This window comes from Schistocerca gregaria, chromosome 3 (genome assembly GCF_023897955.1).
Source record: "Schistocerca gregaria isolate iqSchGreg1 chromosome 3, iqSchGreg1.2, whole genome shotgun sequence".
Classification (NCBI taxonomy): Eukaryota; Metazoa; Arthropoda; class Insecta; order Orthoptera; family Acrididae; genus Schistocerca; species Schistocerca gregaria.
Window position 1 is genome coordinate 314575218 of NC_064922.1, and position 17486 is coordinate 314592703.

The 17486-nt window shown below is 54.0% G+C and overlaps 32 non-coding genes across 32 annotated transcripts; all 32 read left to right on the forward strand.

The window, feature by feature from the left end:
* The first annotated feature begins 530 nt into the window (after positions 1-530).
* On the forward strand, positions 531-612 carry Trnal-uag (transfer RNA leucine (anticodon UAG)). Its single transcript has one exon. It is a non-coding gene; the product is annotated as a tRNA-Leu (tRNA).
* Positions 613-1056: 444 nt separating this feature from the next.
* Positions 1057-1128, forward strand: Trnae-cuc (transfer RNA glutamic acid (anticodon CUC)). Its single transcript has one exon. It is a non-coding gene; the product is annotated as a tRNA-Glu (tRNA).
* Positions 1129-1502: 374 nt separating this feature from the next.
* Positions 1503-1574, forward strand: Trnah-gug (transfer RNA histidin (anticodon GUG)). Its single transcript has one exon. It is a non-coding gene; the product is annotated as a tRNA-His (tRNA).
* A 590-nt stretch (positions 1575-2164) lies between these two features.
* Positions 2165-2246, forward strand: Trnal-uag (transfer RNA leucine (anticodon UAG)). The gene has a single exon. It is a non-coding gene; the product is annotated as a tRNA-Leu (tRNA).
* A 444-nt stretch (positions 2247-2690) lies between these two features.
* Positions 2691-2762, forward strand: Trnae-cuc (transfer RNA glutamic acid (anticodon CUC)). Its single transcript has one exon. It is a non-coding gene; the product is annotated as a tRNA-Glu (tRNA).
* Positions 2763-3136: 374 nt separating this feature from the next.
* Trnah-gug (transfer RNA histidin (anticodon GUG)) lies at positions 3137-3208 on the forward strand. The gene has a single exon. It is a non-coding gene; the product is annotated as a tRNA-His (tRNA).
* A 590-nt stretch (positions 3209-3798) lies between these two features.
* Positions 3799-3880, forward strand: Trnal-uag (transfer RNA leucine (anticodon UAG)). The gene has a single exon. It is a non-coding gene; the product is annotated as a tRNA-Leu (tRNA).
* Positions 3881-4324: 444 nt separating this feature from the next.
* Trnae-cuc (transfer RNA glutamic acid (anticodon CUC)) lies at positions 4325-4396 on the forward strand. Its single transcript has one exon. It is a non-coding gene; the product is annotated as a tRNA-Glu (tRNA).
* Positions 4397-4770: 374 nt separating this feature from the next.
* Positions 4771-4842, forward strand: Trnah-gug (transfer RNA histidin (anticodon GUG)). The gene has a single exon. It is a non-coding gene; the product is annotated as a tRNA-His (tRNA).
* A 590-nt stretch (positions 4843-5432) lies between these two features.
* Positions 5433-5514, forward strand: Trnal-uag (transfer RNA leucine (anticodon UAG)). Its single transcript has one exon. It is a non-coding gene; the product is annotated as a tRNA-Leu (tRNA).
* Positions 5515-5958: 444 nt separating this feature from the next.
* Positions 5959-6030, forward strand: Trnae-cuc (transfer RNA glutamic acid (anticodon CUC)). The gene has a single exon. It is a non-coding gene; the product is annotated as a tRNA-Glu (tRNA).
* A 374-nt stretch (positions 6031-6404) lies between these two features.
* Positions 6405-6476, forward strand: Trnah-gug (transfer RNA histidin (anticodon GUG)). Its single transcript has one exon. It is a non-coding gene; the product is annotated as a tRNA-His (tRNA).
* Positions 6477-7066: 590 nt separating this feature from the next.
* Positions 7067-7148, forward strand: Trnal-uag (transfer RNA leucine (anticodon UAG)). The gene has a single exon. It is a non-coding gene; the product is annotated as a tRNA-Leu (tRNA).
* A 444-nt stretch (positions 7149-7592) lies between these two features.
* Positions 7593-7664, forward strand: Trnae-cuc (transfer RNA glutamic acid (anticodon CUC)). The gene has a single exon. It is a non-coding gene; the product is annotated as a tRNA-Glu (tRNA).
* A 374-nt stretch (positions 7665-8038) lies between these two features.
* Trnah-gug (transfer RNA histidin (anticodon GUG)) lies at positions 8039-8110 on the forward strand. The gene has a single exon. It is a non-coding gene; the product is annotated as a tRNA-His (tRNA).
* A 590-nt stretch (positions 8111-8700) lies between these two features.
* Positions 8701-8782, forward strand: Trnal-uag (transfer RNA leucine (anticodon UAG)). Its single transcript has one exon. It is a non-coding gene; the product is annotated as a tRNA-Leu (tRNA).
* Positions 8783-9226: 444 nt separating this feature from the next.
* Positions 9227-9298, forward strand: Trnae-cuc (transfer RNA glutamic acid (anticodon CUC)). Its single transcript has one exon. It is a non-coding gene; the product is annotated as a tRNA-Glu (tRNA).
* Positions 9299-9672: 374 nt separating this feature from the next.
* Trnah-gug (transfer RNA histidin (anticodon GUG)) lies at positions 9673-9744 on the forward strand. The gene has a single exon. It is a non-coding gene; the product is annotated as a tRNA-His (tRNA).
* Positions 9745-10334: 590 nt separating this feature from the next.
* Positions 10335-10416, forward strand: Trnal-uag (transfer RNA leucine (anticodon UAG)). Its single transcript has one exon. It is a non-coding gene; the product is annotated as a tRNA-Leu (tRNA).
* A 444-nt stretch (positions 10417-10860) lies between these two features.
* Positions 10861-10932, forward strand: Trnae-cuc (transfer RNA glutamic acid (anticodon CUC)). Its single transcript has one exon. It is a non-coding gene; the product is annotated as a tRNA-Glu (tRNA).
* A 374-nt stretch (positions 10933-11306) lies between these two features.
* Positions 11307-11378, forward strand: Trnah-gug (transfer RNA histidin (anticodon GUG)). Its single transcript has one exon. It is a non-coding gene; the product is annotated as a tRNA-His (tRNA).
* A 590-nt stretch (positions 11379-11968) lies between these two features.
* Positions 11969-12050, forward strand: Trnal-uag (transfer RNA leucine (anticodon UAG)). Its single transcript has one exon. It is a non-coding gene; the product is annotated as a tRNA-Leu (tRNA).
* Positions 12051-12494: 444 nt separating this feature from the next.
* Positions 12495-12566, forward strand: Trnae-cuc (transfer RNA glutamic acid (anticodon CUC)). The gene has a single exon. It is a non-coding gene; the product is annotated as a tRNA-Glu (tRNA).
* A 374-nt stretch (positions 12567-12940) lies between these two features.
* On the forward strand, positions 12941-13012 carry Trnah-gug (transfer RNA histidin (anticodon GUG)). The gene has a single exon. It is a non-coding gene; the product is annotated as a tRNA-His (tRNA).
* A 590-nt stretch (positions 13013-13602) lies between these two features.
* Trnal-uag (transfer RNA leucine (anticodon UAG)) lies at positions 13603-13684 on the forward strand. The gene has a single exon. It is a non-coding gene; the product is annotated as a tRNA-Leu (tRNA).
* Positions 13685-14128: 444 nt separating this feature from the next.
* Trnae-cuc (transfer RNA glutamic acid (anticodon CUC)) lies at positions 14129-14200 on the forward strand. The gene has a single exon. It is a non-coding gene; the product is annotated as a tRNA-Glu (tRNA).
* A 374-nt stretch (positions 14201-14574) lies between these two features.
* Trnah-gug (transfer RNA histidin (anticodon GUG)) lies at positions 14575-14646 on the forward strand. Its single transcript has one exon. It is a non-coding gene; the product is annotated as a tRNA-His (tRNA).
* Positions 14647-15236: 590 nt separating this feature from the next.
* On the forward strand, positions 15237-15318 carry Trnal-uag (transfer RNA leucine (anticodon UAG)). Its single transcript has one exon. It is a non-coding gene; the product is annotated as a tRNA-Leu (tRNA).
* Positions 15319-15762: 444 nt separating this feature from the next.
* Trnae-cuc (transfer RNA glutamic acid (anticodon CUC)) lies at positions 15763-15834 on the forward strand. The gene has a single exon. It is a non-coding gene; the product is annotated as a tRNA-Glu (tRNA).
* A 374-nt stretch (positions 15835-16208) lies between these two features.
* On the forward strand, positions 16209-16280 carry Trnah-gug (transfer RNA histidin (anticodon GUG)). The gene has a single exon. It is a non-coding gene; the product is annotated as a tRNA-His (tRNA).
* A 590-nt stretch (positions 16281-16870) lies between these two features.
* Positions 16871-16952, forward strand: Trnal-uag (transfer RNA leucine (anticodon UAG)). The gene has a single exon. It is a non-coding gene; the product is annotated as a tRNA-Leu (tRNA).
* A 444-nt stretch (positions 16953-17396) lies between these two features.
* On the forward strand, positions 17397-17468 carry Trnae-cuc (transfer RNA glutamic acid (anticodon CUC)). The gene has a single exon. It is a non-coding gene; the product is annotated as a tRNA-Glu (tRNA).
* Positions 17469-17486: the final 18 nt, after the last annotated feature.

Consider the following 17486-nt stretch of genomic DNA (forward strand, 5'->3'; position numbering starts at 1 on the left):
ACAGTGCTTTCTTGATTTTTCACTCGTGTTCCGCAGTCCGCAGTTTGTACTACCACTTCATCGCCAACACGTAATGCCGGCGGCCGTGAGGCGCAGACGTCCGCTGCTCTCTGTAGTCGAAAAGGGCAGTTGTTTGAGGTGCGACGGATTGGATGAACAGCGGAGCAGGAAGCTGTGGCGTGCACCGTTTCTACAAATGCTAGGAACACTGGGGCCGAAGGTAGCGCAGGTAGCGTGGCCGAGCGATCTAAGGCGCTTGTTTTAGGCACCAGTCTCTTCGGACGCGTGCGTTCGAAACCTGGTCACGGCACGAAAACGTCTCTTGATGCTGTCGCCTTAACTACGACAGCTTCAGACAAGTGGCGCCGCTACCACACGGCGGGCACGGCATTTTCTTGTTGTGGATGGCCTAAAGAGACGCTTCCAATGGGAGAGCAGAGGAAATACATGTTACAGCGATTGCCGAGATATTTCCATTTCGAAGTGATCTTTGTAGTACAAAGGAAACGTATTGTCGTCGGCGCTATAACGGTAACGTGGCCGAGCGGTCTAAGGCGCTGGTTTTAGGCACCAGTCTCTTCGGAGGCGTGGGTTCGAATCCCACCGTTGCCAATTTTGACGTCTCATTTTTGTGCCGTTGCTGTGTGTTGTCGTGGGCTAGGACGCAGCTCCTGTGTCGCGCGTGTTGTGTAGGTAGAGTGGCCGAGCGGTCTAAGGCGCTGGTTTTAGGCACCAGTCACTTCGGAGGCGTGGGTTCCAACCCCACAGCTGCTAAACGTGTAATGTTTCCTGCGTCGAAGACAGCTGCACCCATTGCCCGCAAAGGAAACAGCACAACAAGGCGTGAGCGTCTGCTTCGTGAATTGTCGTAGAACAGTACGTGGAGCAACGACAGGATTTGTAGGCGCCTTTTGCTCTCGTCACTGCTGGCGTTCGTCTCAATGAAATGCGTCCAGAGGATGCCGTTCTATAACGTGAAAGAGTGTATTTCTTACAGTTGTCGTCAGTTAATCGTGGCCGGTTGCTGCGTTCGCAGGAAGAGCACTGGCGTCGTAATCCGGTGTAGTCTAGTGGCTAGGATACCTGGCTCTCACCCAGGAGGCCCGGGTTCGATTCCCGGTACCGGAAACGTGAGTTTTTGTTGCTCCTCTTATGCGACTTGTCCCGACTTTGCTCGACTGACGCTACGCTGACGCGTGCACAAAGCTGCGTTAAGTATGATTCGCGGCTACACCTGACGGCGAGAGAGATGCGGCGTCTATTCACTTGTTATCGAGCCACATACCCATAGTCAAGAGGCTTGGAGGACTGCAAGACACTGCCAGGGAGGTGAATGTAGCTAACCACTCTAGTTAGTGTCCTGACAGCGCAGGCACGTTCATTTACTCGTATACACGTGATGGAGACCGTGTCTGACACTGCTGTGGCGTCCACCTTGGCCTAGGCTTTGCTGTGTATCGCCACTTGCACTCCAGCCAGCTGCCTCCGTGGGCGAGTGCGTGGCCGTGATCGTCTAGTGGTTAGGACATTGCGTTGTGGCCGCAATAACCCAGGTTCGAATCCTGGTCACGGCAATTTTGAAAGTTTTGCCTTGCTACCGTTGCAGTGACGATAGTGCACGAGTACTCGAAATCACAGTGCTTTCTTGATTTTTCACTCGTGTTCCGCAGTCCGCAGTTTGTACTACCACTTCATCGCCAACACGTAATGCCGGCGGCCGTGAGGCGCAGACGTCCGCTGCTCTCTGTAGTCGAAAAGGGCAGTTGTTTGAGGTGCGACGGATTGGATGAACAGCGGAGCAGGAAGCTGTGGCGTGCACCGTTTCTACAAATGCTAGGAACACTGGGGCCGAAGGTAGCGCAGGTAGCGTGGCCGAGCGATCTAAGGCGCTTGTTTTAGGCACCAGTCTCTTCGGACGCGTGCGTTCGAAACCTGGTCACGGCACGAAAACGTCTCTTGATGCTGTCGCCTTAACTACGACAGCTTCAGACAAGTGGCGCCGCTACCACACGGCGGGCACGGCATTTTCTTGTTGTGGATGGCCTAAAGAGACGCTTCCAATGGGAGAGCAGAGGAAATACATGTTACAGCGATTGCCGAGATATTTCCATTTCGAAGTGATCTTTGTAGTACAAAGGAAACGTATTGTCGTCGGCGCTATAACGGTAACGTGGCCGAGCGGTCTAAGGCGCTGGTTTTAGGCACCAGTCTCTTCGGAGGCGTGGGTTCGAATCCCACCGTTGCCAATTTTGACGTCTCATTTTTGTGCCGTTGCTGTGTGTTGTCGTGGGCTAGGACGCAGCTCCTGTGTCGCGCGTGTTGTGTAGGTAGAGTGGCCGAGCGGTCTAAGGCGCTGGTTTTAGGCACCAGTCACTTCGGAGGCGTGGGTTCCAACCCCACAGCTGCTAAACGTGTAATGTTTCCTGCGTCGAAGACAGCTGCACCCATTGCCCGCAAAGGAAACAGCACAACAAGGCGTGAGCGTCTGCTTCGTGAATTGTCGTAGAACAGTACGTGGAGCAACGACAGGATTTGTAGGCGCCTTTTGCTCTCGTCACTGCTGGCGTTCGTCTCCATGAAATGCGTCCAGAGGATGCCGTTCTATAACGTGAAAGAGTGTATTTCTTACAGTTGTCGTCAGTTAATCGTGGCTGGTTGCTGCGTTCGCAGGAAGAGCACTGGCGTCGTAATCCGGTGTAGTCTAGTGGCTAGGATACCTGGCTCTCACCCAGGAGGCCCGGGTTCGATTCCCGGTACCGGAAACGTGAGTTTTTGTTGCTCCTCTTATGCGACTTGTCCCGACTTTGCTCGACTGACGCTACGCTGACGCGTGCACAAAGCTGCGTTAAGTATGATTCGCGGCTACACCTGACGGCGAGAGAGATGCGGCGTCTATTCACTTGTTATCGAGCCACATACCCATAGTCAAGAGGCTTGGAGGACTGCAAGACACTGCCAGGGAGGTGAATGTAGCTAACCACTCTAGTTAGTGTCCTGACAGCGCAGGCACGTTCATTTACTCGTATACACGTGATGGAGACCGTGTCTGACACTGCTGTGGCGTCCACCTTGGCCTAGGCTTTGCTGTGTATCGCCACTTGCACTCCAGCCAGCTGCCTCCGTGGGCGAGTGCGTGGCCGTGATCGTCTAGTGGTTAGGACATTGCGTTGTGGCCGCAATAACCCAGGTTCGAATCCTGGTCACGGCAATTTTGAAAGTTTTGCCTTGCTACCGTTGCAGTGACGATAGTGCACGAGTACTCGAAATCACAGTGCTTTCTTGATTTTTCACTCGTGTTCCGCAGTCCGCAGTTTGTACTACCACTTCATCGCCAACACGTAATGCCGGCGGCCGTGAGGCGCAGACGTCCGCTGCTCTCTGTAGTCGAAAAGGGCAGTTGTTTGAGGTGCGACGGATTGGATGAACAGCGGAGCAGGAAGCTGTGGCGTGCACCGTTTCTACAAATGCTAGGAACACTGGGGCCGAAGGTAGCGCAGGTAGCGTGGCCGAGCGATCTAAGGCGCTTGTTTTAGGCACCAGTCTCTTCGGACGCGTGCGTTCGAAACCTGGTCACGGCACGAAAACGTCTCTTGATGCTGTCGCCTTAACTACGACAGCTTCAGACAAGTGGCGCCGCTACCACACGGCGGGCACGGCATTTTCTTGTTGTGGATGGCCTAAAGAGACGCTTCCAATGGGAGAGCAGAGGAAATACATGTTACAGCGATTGCCGAGATATTTCCATTTCGAAGTGATCTTTGTAGTACAAAGGAAACGTATTGTCGTCGGCGCTATAACGGTAACGTGGCCGAGCGGTCTAAGGCGCTGGTTTTAGGCACCAGTCTCTTCGGAGGCGTGGGTTCGAATCCCACCGTTGCCAATTTTGACGTCTCATTTTTGTGCCGTTGCTGTGTGTTGTCGTGGGCTAGGACGCAGCTCCTGTGTCGCGCGTGTTGTGTAGGTAGAGTGGCCGAGCGGTCTAAGGCGCTGGTTTTAGGCACCAGTCACTTCGGAGGCGTGGGTTCCAACCCCACAGCTGCTAAACGTGTAATGTTTCCTGCGTCGAAGACAGCTGCACCCATTGCCCGCAAAGGAAACAGCACAACAAGGCGTGAGCGTCTGCTTCGTGAATTGTCGTAGAACAGTACGTGGAGCAACGACAGGATTTGTAGGCGCCTTTTGCTCTCGTCACTGCTGGCGTTCGTCTCCATGAAATGCGTCCAGAGGATGCCGTTCTATAACGTGAAAGAGTGTATTTCTTACAGTTGTCGTCAGTTAATCGTGGCTGGTTGCTGCGTTCGCAGGAAGAGCACTGGCGTCGTAATCCGGTGTAGTCTAGTGGCTAGGATACCTGGCTCTCACCCAGGAGGCCCGGGTTCGATTCCCGGTACCGGAAACGTGAGTTTTTGTTGCTCCTCTTATGCGACTTGTCCCGACTTTGCTCGACCGACGCTACGCTGACGCGTGCACAAAGCTGCGTTAAGTATGATTCGCGGCTACACCTGACGGCGAGAGAGATGCGGCGTCTATTCACTTGTTATCGAGCCACATACCCATAGTCAAGAGGCTTGGAGGACTGCAAGACACTGCCAGGGAGGTGAATGTAGCTAACCACTCTAGTTAGTGTCCTGACAGCGCAGGCACGTTCATTTACTCGTATACACGTGATGGAGACCGTGTCTGACACTGCTGTGGCGTCCACCTTGGCCTAGGCTTTGCTGTGTATCGCCACTTGCACTCCAGCCAGCTGCCTCCGTGGGCGCGTGCGTGGCCGTGATCGTCTAGTGGTTAGGACATTGCGTTGTGGCCGCAATAACCCAGGTTCGAATCCTGGTCACGGCAATTTTGAAAGTTTTGCCTTGCTACCGTTGCAGTGACGATAGTGCACGAGTACTCGAAATCACAGTGCTTTCTTGATTTTTCACTCGTGTTCCGCAGTCCGCAGTTTGTACTACCACTTCATCGCCAACACGTAATGCCGGCGGCCGTGAGGCGCAGACGTCCGCTGCTCTCTGTAGTCGAAAAGGGCAGTTGTTTGAGGTGCGACGGATTGGATGAACAGCGGAGCAGGAAGCTGTGGCGTGCACCGTTTCTACAAATGCTAGGAACACTGGGGCCGAAGGTAGCGCAGGTAGCGTGGCCGAGCGATCTAAGGCGCTTGTTTTAGGCACCAGTCTCTTCGGACGCGTGCGTTCGAAACCTGGTCACGGCACGAAAACGTCTCTTGATGCTGTCGCCTTAACTACGACAGCTTCAGACAAGTGGCGCCGCTACCACACGGCGGGCACGGCATTTTCTTGTTGTGGATGGCCTAAAGAGACGCTTCCAATGGGAGAGCAGAGGAAATACATGTTACAGCGATTGCCGAGATATTTCCATTTCGAAGTGATCTTTGTAGTACAAAGGAAACGTATTGTCGTCGGCGCTATAACGGTAACGTGGCCGAGCGGTCTAAGGCGCTGGTTTTAGGCACCAGTCTCTTCGGAGGCGTGGGTTCGAATCCCACCGTTGCCAATTTTGACGTCTCATTTTTGTGCCGTTGCTGTGTGTTGTCGTGGGCTAGGACGCAGCTCCTGTGTCGCGCGTGTTGTGTAGGTAGAGTGGCCGAGCGGTCTAAGGCGCTGGTTTTAGGCACCAGTCACTTCGGAGGCGTGGGTTCCAACCCCACAGCTGCTAAACGTGTAATGTTTCCTGCGTCGAAGACAGCTGCACCCATTGCCCGCAAAGGAAACAGCACAACAAGGCGTGAGCGTCTGCTTCGTGAATTGTCGTAGAACAGTACGTGGAGCAACGACAGGATTTGTAGGCGCCTTTTGCTCTCGTCACTGCTGGCGTTCGTCTCCATGAAATGCGTCCAGAGGATGCCGTTCTATAACGTGAAAGAGTGTATTTCTTACAGTTGTCGTCAGTTAATCGTGGCTGGTTGCTGCGTTCGCAGGAAGAGCACTGGCGTCGTAATCCGGTGTAGTCTAGTGGCTAGGATACCTGGCTCTCACCCAGGAGGCCCGGGTTCGATTCCCGGTACCGGAAACGTGAGTTTTTGTTGCTCCTCTTATGCGACTTGTCCCGACTTTGCTCGACTGACGCTACGCTGACGCGTGCACAAAGCTGCGTTAAGTATGATTCGCGGCTACACCTGACGGCGAGAGAGATGCGGCGTCTATTCACTTGTTATCGAGCCACATACCCATAGTCAAGAGGCTTGGAGGACTGCAAGACACTGCCAGGGAGGTGAATGTAGCTAACCACTCTAGTTAGTGTCCTGACAGCGCAGGCACGTTCATTTACTCGTATACACGTGATGGAGACCGTGTCTGACACTGCTGTGGCGTCCACCTTGGCCTAGGCTTTGCTGTGTATCGCCACTTGCACTCCAGCCAGCTGCCTCCGTGGGCGAGTGCGTGGCCGTGATCGTCTAGTGGTTAGGACATTGCGTTGTGGCCGCAATAACCCAGGTTCGAATCCTGGTCACGGCAATTTTGAAAGTTTTGCCTTGCTACCGTTGCAGTGACGATAGTGCACGAGTACTCGAAATCACAGTGCTTTCTTGATTTTTCACTCGTGTTCCGCAGTCCGCAGTTTGTACTACCACTTCATCGCCAACACGTAATGCCGGCGGCCGTGAGGCGCAGACGTCCGCTGCTCTCTGTAGTCGAAAAGGGCAGTTGTTTGAGGTGCGACGGATTGGATGAACAGCGGAGCAGGAAGCTGTGGCGTGCACCGTTTCTACAAATGCTAGGAACACTGGGGCCGAAGGTAGCGCAGGTAGCGTGGCCGAGCGATCTAAGGCGCTTGTTTTAGGCACCAGTCTCTTCGGACGCGTGCGTTCGAAACCTGGTCACGGCACGAAAACGTCTCTTGATGCTGTCGCCTTAACTACGACAGCTTCAGACAAGTGGCGCCGCTACCACACGGCGGGCACGGCATTTTCTTGTTGTGGATGGCCTAAAGAGACGCTTCCAATGGGAGAGCAGAGGAAATACATGTTACAGCGATTGCCGAGATATTTCCATTTCGAAGTGATCTTTGTAGTACAAAGGAAACGTATTGTCGTCGGCGCTATAACGGTAACGTGGCCGAGCGGTCTAAGGCGCTGGTTTTAGGCACCAGTCTCTTCGGAGGCGTGGGTTCGAATCCCACCGTTGCCAATTTTGACGTCTCATTTTTGTGCCGTTGCTGTGTGTTGTCGTGGGCTAGGACGCAGCTCCTGTGTCGCGCGTGTTGTGTAGGTAGAGTGGCCGAGCGGTCTAAGGCGCTGGTTTTAGGCACCAGTCACTTCGGAGGCGTGGGTTCCAACCCCACAGCTGCTAAACGTGTAATGTTTCCTGCGTCGAAGACAGCTGCACCCATTGCCCGCAAAGGAAACAGCACAACAAGGCGTGAGCGTCTGCTTCGTGAATTGTCGTAGAACAGTACGTGGAGCAACGACAGGATTTGTAGGCGCCTTTTGCTCTCGTCACTGCTGGCGTTCGTCTCCATGAAATGCGTCCAGAGGATGCCGTTCTATAACGTGAAAGAGTGTATTTCTTACAGTTGTCGTCAGTTAATCGTGGCTGGTTGCTGCGTTCGCAGGAAGAGCACTGGCGTCGTAATCCGGTGTAGTCTAGTGGCTAGGATACCTGGCTCTCACCCAGGAGGCCCGGGTTCGATTCCCGGTACCGGAAACGTGAGTTTTTGTTGCTCCTCTTATGCGACTTGTCCCGACTTTGCTCGACTGACGCTACGCTGACGCGTGCACAAAGCTGCGTTAAGTATGATTCGCGGCTACACCTGACGGCGAGAGAGATGCGGCGTCTATTCACTTGTTATCGAGCCACATACCCATAGTCAAGAGGCTTGGAGGACTGCAAGACACTGCCAGGGAGGTGAATGTAGCTAACCACTCTAGTTAGTGTCCTGACAGCGCAGGCACGTTCATTTACTCGTATACACGTGATGGAGACCGTGTCTGACACTGCTGTGGCGTCCACCTTGGCCTAGGCTTTGCTGTGTATCGCCACTTGCACTCCAGCCAGCTGCCTCCGTGGGCGCGTGCGTGGCCGTGATCGTCTAGTGGTTAGGACATTGCGTTGTGGCCGCAATAACCCAGGTTCGAATCCTGGTCACGGCAATTTTGAAAGTTTTGCCTTGCTACCGTTGCAGTGACGATAGTGCACGAGTACTCGAAATCACAGTGCTTTCTTGATTTTTCACTCGTGTTCCGCAGTCCGCAGTTTGTACTACCACTTCATCGCCAACACGTAATGCCGGCGGCCGTGAGGCGCAGACGTCCGCTGCTCTCTGTAGTCGAAAAGGGCAGTTGTTTGAGGTGCGACGGATTGGATGAACAGCGGAGCAGGAAGCTGTGGCGTGCACCGTTTCTACAAATGCTAGGAACACTGGGGCCGAAGGTAGCGCAGGTAGCGTGGCCGAGCGATCTAAGGCGCTTGTTTTAGGCACCAGTCTCTTCGGACGCGTGCGTTCGAAACCTGGTCACGGCACGAAAACGTCTCTTGATGCTGTCGCCTTAACTACGACAGCTTCAGACAAGTGGCGCCGCTACCACACGGCGGGCACGGCATTTTCTTGTTGTGGATGGCCTAAAGAGACGCTTCCAATGGGAGAGCAGAGGAAATACATGTTACAGCGATTGCCGAGATATTTCCATTTCGAAGTGATCTTTGTAGTACAAAGGAAACGTATTGTCGTCGGCGCTATAACGGTAACGTGGCCGAGCGGTCTAAGGCGCTGGTTTTAGGCACCAGTCTCTTCGGAGGCGTGGGTTCGAATCCCACCGTTGCCAATTTTGACGTCTCATTTTTGTGCCGTTGCTGTGTGTTGTCGTGGGCTAGGACGCAGCTCCTGTGTCGCGCGTGTTGTGTAGGTAGAGTGGCCGAGCGGTCTAAGGCGCTGGTTTTAGGCACCAGTCACTTCGGAGGCGTGGGTTCCAACCCCACAGCTGCTAAACGTGTAATGTTTCCTGCGTCGAAGACAGCTGCACCCATTGCCCGCAAAGGAAACAGCACAACAAGGCGTGAGCGTCTGCTTCGTGAATTGTCGTAGAACAGTACGTGGAGCAACGACAGGATTTGTAGGCGCCTTTTGCTCTCGTCACTGCTGGCGTTCGTCTCCATGAAATGCGTCCAGAGGATGCCGTTCTATAACGTGAAAGAGTGTATTTCTTACAGTTGTCGTCAGTTAATCGTGGCTGGTTGCTGCGTTCGCAGGAAGAGCACTGGCGTCGTAATCCGGTGTAGTCTAGTGGCTAGGATACCTGGATCTCACCCAGGAGGCCCGGGTTCGATTCCCGGTACCGGAAACGTGAGTTTTTGTTGCTCCTCTTATGCGACTTGTCCCGACTTTGCTCGACTGACGCTACGCTGACGCGTGCACAAAGCTGCGTTAAGTATGATTCGCGGCTACACCTGACGGCGAGAGAGATGCGGCGTCTATTCACTTGTTATCGAGCCACATACCCATAGTCAAGAGGCTTGGAGGACTGCAAGACACTGCCAGGGAGGTGAATGTAGCTAACCACTCTAGTTAGTGTCCTGACAGCGCAGGCACGTTCATTTACTCGTATACACGTGATGGAGACCGTGTCTGACACTGCTGTGGCGTCCACCTTGGCCTAGGCTTTGCTGTGTATCGCCACTTGCACTCCAGCCAGCTGCCTCCGTGGGCGCGTGCGTGGCCGTGATCGTCTAGTGGTTAGGACATTGCGTTGTGGCCGCAATAACCCAGGTTCGAATCCTGGTCACGGCAATTTTGAAAGTTTTGCCTTGCTACCGTTGCAGTGACGATAGTGCACGAGTACTCGAAATCACAGTGCTTTCTTGATTTTTCACTCGTGTTCCGCAGTCCGCAGTTTGTACTACCACTTCATCGCCAACACGTAATGCCGGCGGCCGTGAGGCGCAGACGTCCGCTGCTCTCTGTAGTCGAAAAGGGCAGTTGTTTGAGGTGCGACGGATTGGATGAACAGCGGAGCAGGAAGCTGTGGCGTGCACCGTTTCTACAAATGCTAGGAACACTGGGGCCGAAGGTAGCGCAGGTAGCGTGGCCGAGCGATCTAAGGCGCTTGTTTTAGGCACCAGTCTCTTCGGACGCGTGCGTTCGAAACCTGGTCACGGCACGAAAACGTCTCTTGATGCTGTCGCCTTAACTACGACAGCTTCAGACAAGTGGCGCCGCTACCACACGGCGGGCACGGCATTTTCTTGTTGTGGATGGCCTAAAGAGACGCTTCCAATGGGAGAGCAGAGGAAATACATGTTACAGCGATTGCCGAGATATTTCCATTTCGAAGTGATCTTTGTAGTACAAAGGAAACGTATTGTCGTCGGCGCTATAACGGTAACGTGGCCGAGCGGTCTAAGGCGCTGGTTTTAGGCACCAGTCTCTTCGGAGGCGTGGGTTCGAATCCCACCGTTGCCAATTTTGACGTCTCATTTTTGTGCCGTTGCTGTGTGTTGTCGTGGGCTAGGACGCAGCTCCTGTGTCGCGCGTGTTGTGTAGGTAGAGTGGCCGAGCGGTCTAAGGCGCTGGTTTTAGGCACCAGTCACTTCGGAGGCGTGGGTTCCAACCCCACAGCTGCTAAACGTGTAATGTTTCCTGCGTCGAAGACAGCTGCACCCATTGCCCGCAAAGGAAACAGCACAACAAGGCGTGAGCGTCTGCTTCGTGAATTGTCGTAGAACAGTACGTGGAGCAACGACAGGATTTGTAGGCGCCTTTTGCTCTCGTCACTGCTGGCGTTCGTCTCCATGAAATGCGTCCAGAGGATGCCGTTCTATAACGTGAAAGAGTGTATTTCTTACAGTTGTCGTCAGTTAATCGTGGCTGGTTGCTGCGTTCGCAGGAAGAGCACTGGCGTCGTAATCCGGTGTAGTCTAGTGGCTAGGATACCTGGCTCTCACCCAGGAGGCCCGGGTTCGATTCCCGGTACCGGAAACGTGAGTTTTTGTTGCTCCTCTTATGCGACTTGTCCCGACTTTGCTCGACTGACGCTACGCTGACGCGTGCACAAAGCTGCGTTAAGTATGATTCGCGGCTACACCTGACGGCGAGAGAGATGCGGCGTCTATTCACTTGTTATCGAGCCACATACCCATAGTCAAGAGGCTTGGAGGACTGCAAGACACTGCCAGGGAGGTGAATGTAGCTAACCACTCTAGTTAGTGTCCTGACAGCGCAGGCACGTTCATTTACTCGTATACACGTGATGGAGACCGTGTCTGACACTGCTGTGGCGTCCACCTTGGCCTAGGCTTTGCTGTGTATCGCCACTTGCACTCCAGCCAGCTGCCTCCGTGGGCGCGTGCGTGGCCGTGATCGTCTAGTGGTTAGGACATTGCGTTGTGGCCGCAATAACCCAGGTTCGAATCCTGGTCACGGCAATTTTGAAAGTTTTGCCTTGCTACCGTTGCAGTGACGATAGTGCACGAGTACTCGAAATCACAGTGCTTTCTTGATTTTTCACTCGTGTTCCGCAGTCCGCAGTTTGTACTACCACTTCATCGCCAACACGTAATGCCGGCGGCCGTGAGGCGCAGACGTCCGCTGCTCTCTGTAGTCGAAAAGGGCAGTTGTTTGAGGTGCGACGGATTGGATGAACAGCGGAGCAGGAAGCTGTGGCGTGCACCGTTTCTACAAATGCTAGGAACACTGGGGCCGAAGGTAGCGCAGGTAGCGTGGCCGAGCGATCTAAGGCGCTTGTTTTAGGCACCAGTCTCTTCGGACGCGTGCGTTCGAAACCTGGTCACGGCACGAAAACGTCTCTTGATGCTGTCGCCTTAACTACGACAGCTTCAGACAAGTGGCGCCGCTACCACACGGCGGGCACGGCATTTTCTTGTTGTGGATGGCCTAAAGAGACGCTTCCAATGGGAGAGCAGAGGAAATACATGTTACAGCGATTGCCGAGATATTTCCATTTCGAAGTGATCTTTGTAGTACAAAGGAAACGTATTGTCGTCTGCGCTATAACGGTAACGTGGCCGAGCGGTCTAAGGCGCTGGTTTTAGGCACCAGTCTCTTCGGAGGCGTGGGTTCGAATCCCACCGTTGCCAATTTTGACGTCTCATTTTTGTGCCGTTGCTGTGTGTTGTCGTGGGCTAGGACGCAGCTCCTGTGTCGCGCGTGTTGTGTAGGTAGAGTGGCCGAGCGGTCTAAGGCGCTGGTTTTAGGCACCAGTCACTTCGGAGGCGTGGGTTCCAACCCCACAGCTGCTAAACGTGTAATGTTTCCTGCGTCGAAGACAGCTGCACCCATTGCCCGCAAAGGAAACAGCACAACAAGGCGTGAGCGTCTGCTTCGTGAATTGTCGTAGAACAGTACGTGGAGCAACGACAGGATTTGTAGGCGCCTTTTGCTCTCGTCACTGCTGGCGTTCGTCTCCATGAAATGCGTCCAGAGGATGCCGTTCTATAACGTGAAAGAGTGTATTTCTTACAGTTGTCGTCAGTTAATCGTGGCTGGTTGCTGCGTTCGCAGGAAGAGCACTGGCGTCGTAATCCGGTGTAGTCTAGTGGCTAGGATACCTGGCTCTCACCCAGGAGGCCCCGGTTCGATTCCCGGTACCGGAAACGTGAGTTTTTGTTGCTCCTCTTATGCGACTTGTCCCGACTTTGCTCGACTGACGCTACGCTGACGCGTGCACAAAGCTGCGTTAAGTATGATTCGCGGCTACACCTGACGGCGAGAGAGATGCGGCGTCTATTCACTTGTTATCGAGCCACATACCCATAGTCAAGAGGCTTGGAGGACTGCAAGACACTGCCAGGGAGGTGAATGTAGCTAACCACTCTAGTTAGTGTCCTGACAGCGCAGGCACGTTCATTTACTCGTATACACGTGATGGAGACCGTGTCTGACACTGCTGTGGCGTCCACCTTGGCCTAGGCTTTGCTGTGTATCGCCACTTGCACTCCAGCCAGCTGCCTCCGTGGGCGCGTGCGTGGCCGTGATCGTCTAGTGGTTAGGACATTGAGTTGTGGCCGCAATAACCCAGGTTCGAATCCTGGTCACGGCAATTTTGAAAGTTTTGCCTTGCTACCGTTGCAGTGACGATAGTGCACGAGTACTCGAAATCACAGTGCTTTCTTGATTTTTCACTCGTGTTCCGCAGTCCGCAGTTTGTACTACCACTTCATCGCCAACACGTAATGCCGGCGGCCGTGAGGCGCAGACGTCCGCTGCTCTCTGTAGTCGAAAAGGGCAGTTGTTTGAGGTGCGACGGATTGGATGAACAGCGGAGCAGGAAGCTGTGGCGTGCACCGTTTCTACAAATGCTAGGAACACTGGGGCCGAAGGTAGCGCAGGTAGCGTGGCCGAGCGATCTAAGGCGCTTGTTTTAGGCACCAGTCTCTTCGGACGCGTGCGTTCGAAACCTGGTCACGGCACGAAAACGTCTCTTGATGCTGTCGCCTTAACTACGACAGCTTCAGACAAGTGGCGCCGCTACCACACGGCGGGCACGGCATTTTCTTGTTGTGGATGGCCTAAAGAGACGCTTCCAATGGGAGAGCAGAGGAAATACATGTTACAGCGATTGCCGAGATATTTCCATTTCGAAGTGATCTTTGTAGTACAAAGGAAACGTATTGTCGTCGGCGCTATAACGGTAACGTGGCCGAGCGGTCTAAGGCGCTGGTTTTAGGCACCAGTCTCTTCGGAGGCGTGGGTTCGAATCCCACCGTTGCCAATTTTGACGTCTCATTTTTGTGCCGTTGCTGTGTGTTGTCGTGGGCTAGGACGCAGCTCCTGTGTCGCGCGTGTTGTGTAGGTAGAGTGGCCGAGCGGTCTAAGGCGCTGGTTTTAGGCACCAGTCACTTCGGAGGCGTGGGTTCCAACCCCACAGCTGCTAAACGTGTAATGTTTCCTGCGTCGAAGACAGCTGCACCCATTGCCCGCAAAGGAAACAGCACAACAAGGCGTGAGCGTCTGCTTCGTGAATTGTCGTAGAACAGTACGTGGAGCAACGACAGGATTTGTAGGCGCCTTTTGCTCTCGTCACTGCTGGCGTTCGTCTCCATGAAATGCGTCCAGAGGATGCCGTTCTATAACGTGAAAGAGTGTATTTCTTACAGTTGTCGTCAGTTAATCGTGGCTGGTTGCTGCGTTCGCAGGAAGAGCACTGGCGTCGTAATCCGGTGTAGTCTAGTGGCTAGGATACCTGGCTCTCACCCAGGAGGCCCGGGTTCGATTCCCGGTACCGGAAACGTGAGTTTTTGTTGCTCCTCTTATGCGACTTGTCCCGACTTTGCTCGACTGACGCTACGCTGACGCGTGCACAAAGCTGCGTTAAGTATGATTCGCGGCTACACCTGACGGCGAGAGAGATGCGGCGTCTATTCACTTGTTATCGAGCCACATACCCATAGTCAAGAGGCTTGGAGGACTGCAAGACACTGCCAGGGAGGTGAATGTAGCTAACCACTCTAGTTAGTGTCCTGACAGCGCAGGCACGTTCATTTACTCGTATACACGTGATGGAGACCGTGTCTGACACTGCTGTGGCGTCCACCTTGGCCTAGGCTTTGCTGTGTATCGCCACTTGCACTCCAGCCAGCTGCCTCCGTGGGCGCGTGCGTGGCCGTGATCGTCTAGTGGTTAGGACATTGCGTTGTGGCCGCAATAACCCAGGTTCGAATCCTGGTCACGGCAATTTTGAAAGTTTTGCCTTGCTACCGTTGCAGTGACGATAGTGCACGAGTACTCGAAATCACAGTGCTTTCTTGATTTTTCACTCGTGTTCCGCAGTCCGCAGTTTGTACTACCACTTCATCGCCAACACGTAATGCCGGCGGCCGTGAGGCGCAGACGTCCGCTGCTCTCTGTAGTCGAAAAGGGCAGTTGTTTGAGGTGCGACGGATTGGATGAACAGCGGAGCAGGAAGCTGTGGCGTGCACCGTTTCTACAAATGCTAGGAACACTGGGGCCGAAGGTAGCGCAGGTAGCGTGGCCGAGCGATCTAAGGCGCTTGTTTTAGGCACCAGTCTCTTCGGACGCGTGCGTTCGAAACCTGGTCACGGCACGAAAACGTCTCTTGATGCTGTCGCCTTAACTACGACAGCTTCAGACAAGTGGCGCCGCTACCACACGGCGGGCACGGCATTTTCTTGTTGTGGATGGCCTAAAGAGACGCTTCCAATGGGAGAGCAGAGGAAATACATGTTACAGCGATTGCCGAGATATTTCCATTTCGAAGTGATCTTTGTAGTACAAAGGAAACGTATTGTCGTCGGCGCTATAACGGTAACGTGGCCGAGCGGTCTAAGGCGCTGGTTTTAGGCACCAGTCTCTTCGGAGGCGTGGGTTCGAATCCCACCGTTGCCAATTTTGACGTCTCATTTTTGTGCCGTTGCTGTGTGTTGTCGTGGGCTAGGACGCAGCTCCTGTGTCGCGCGTGTTGTGTAGGTAGAGTGGCCGAGCGGTCTAAGGCGCTGGTTTTAGGCACCAGTCACTTCGGAGGCGTGGGTTCCAACCCCACAGCTGCTAAACGTGTAATGTTTCCTGCGTCGAAGACAGCTGCACCCATTGCCCGCAAAGGAAACAGCAAAACAAGGCGTGAGCGTCTGCTTCGTGAATTGTCGTAGAACAGTACGTGGAGCAACGACAGGATTTGTAGGCGCCTTTTGCTCTCGTCACTGCTGGCGTTCGTCTCCATGAAATGCGTCCAGAGGATGCCGTTCTATAACGTGAAAGAGTGTATTTCTTACAGTTGTCGTCAGTTAATCGTGGCTGGTTGCTGCGTTCGCAGGAAGAGCACTGGCGTCGTAATCCGGTGTAGTCTAGTGGCTAGGATACCTGGCTCTCACCCAGGAGGCCCGGGTTCGATTCCCGGTACCGGAAACGTGAGTTTTTGTTGCTCCTCTTATGCGACTTGTCCCGACTTTGCTCGACTGACGCTACGCTGACGCGTGCACAAAGCTGCGTTAAGTATGATTCGCGGCTACACCTGACGGCGAGAGAGATGCGGCGTCTATTCACTTGTTATCGAGCCACATACCCATAGTCAAGAGGCTTGGAGGACTGCAAGACACTGCCAGGGAGGTGAATGTAGCTAACCACTCTAGTTAGTGTCCTGACAGCGCAGGCACGTTCATTTACTCGTATACACGTGATGGAGACCGTGTCTGACACTGCTGTGGCGTCCACCTTGGCCTAGGCTTTGCTGTGTATCGCCACTTGCACTCCAGCCAGCTGCCTCCGTGGGCGCGTGCGTGGCCGTGATCGTCTAGTGGTTAGGACATTGAGTTGTGGCCGCAATAACCCAGGTTCGAATCCTGGTCACGGCAATTTTGAAAGTTTTGCCTTGCTACCGTTGCAGTGACGATAGTGCACGAGTACTCGAAATCACAGTGCTTTCTTGATTTTTCACTCGTGTTCCGCAGTCCGCAGTTTGTACTACCACTTCATCGCCAACACGTAATGCCGGCGGCCGTGAGGCGCAGACGTCCGCTGCTCTCTGTAGTCGAAAAGGGCAGTTGTTTGAGGTGCGACGGATTGGATGAACAGCGGAGCAGGAAGCTGTGGCGTGCACCGTTTCTACAAATGCTAGGAACACTGGGGCCGAAGGTAGCGCAGGTAGCGTGGCCGAGCGATCTAAGGCGCTTGTTTTAGGCACCAGTCTCTTCGGACGCGTGCGTTCGAAACCTGGTCACGGCACGAAAACGTCTCTTGATGCTGTCGCCTTAACTACGACAGCTTCAGACAAGTGGCGCCGCTACCACACGGCGGGCACGGCATTTTCTTGTTGTGGATGGCCTAAAGAGACGCTTCCAATGGGAGAGCAGAGGAAATACATGTTACAGCGATTGCCGAGATATTTCCATTTCGAAGTGATCTTTGTAGTACAAAGGAAACGTATTGTCGTCGGCGCTATAACGGTAACGTGGCCGAGCGGTCTAAGGCGCTGGTTTTAGGCACCAGTCTCTTCGGAGGCGTGGGTTCGAATCCCACCGTTGCCAATTTTGACGTCTCATTTTTGTGCCGTTGCTGTGTGTTGTCGTGGGCTAGGACGCAGCTCCTGTGTCGCGCGTGTTGTGTAGGTAGAGTGGCCGAGCGGTCTAAGGCGCTGGTTTTAGGCACCAGTCACTTCGGAGGCGTGGGTTCCAACCCCACAGCTGCTAAACGTGTAATGTTTCCTGCGTCGAAGACAGCTGCACCCATTGCCCGCAAAGGAAACAGCACAACAAGGCGTGAGCGTCTGCTTCGTGAATTGTCGTAGAACAGTACGTGGAGCAACGACAGGATTTGTAGGCGCCTTTTGCTCTCGTCACTGCTGGCGTTCGTCTCCATGAAATGCGTCCAGAGGATGCCGTTCTATAACGTGAAAGAGTGTATTTCTTACAGTTGTCGTCAGTTAATCGTGGCTGGTTGCTGCGTTCGCAGGAAGAGCACTGGCGTCGTAATCCGGTGTAGTCTAGTGGCTAGGATACCTGGCTCTCACCCAGGAGGCCCGGGTTCGATTCCCGGTACCGGAAACGTGAGTTTTTGTTGCT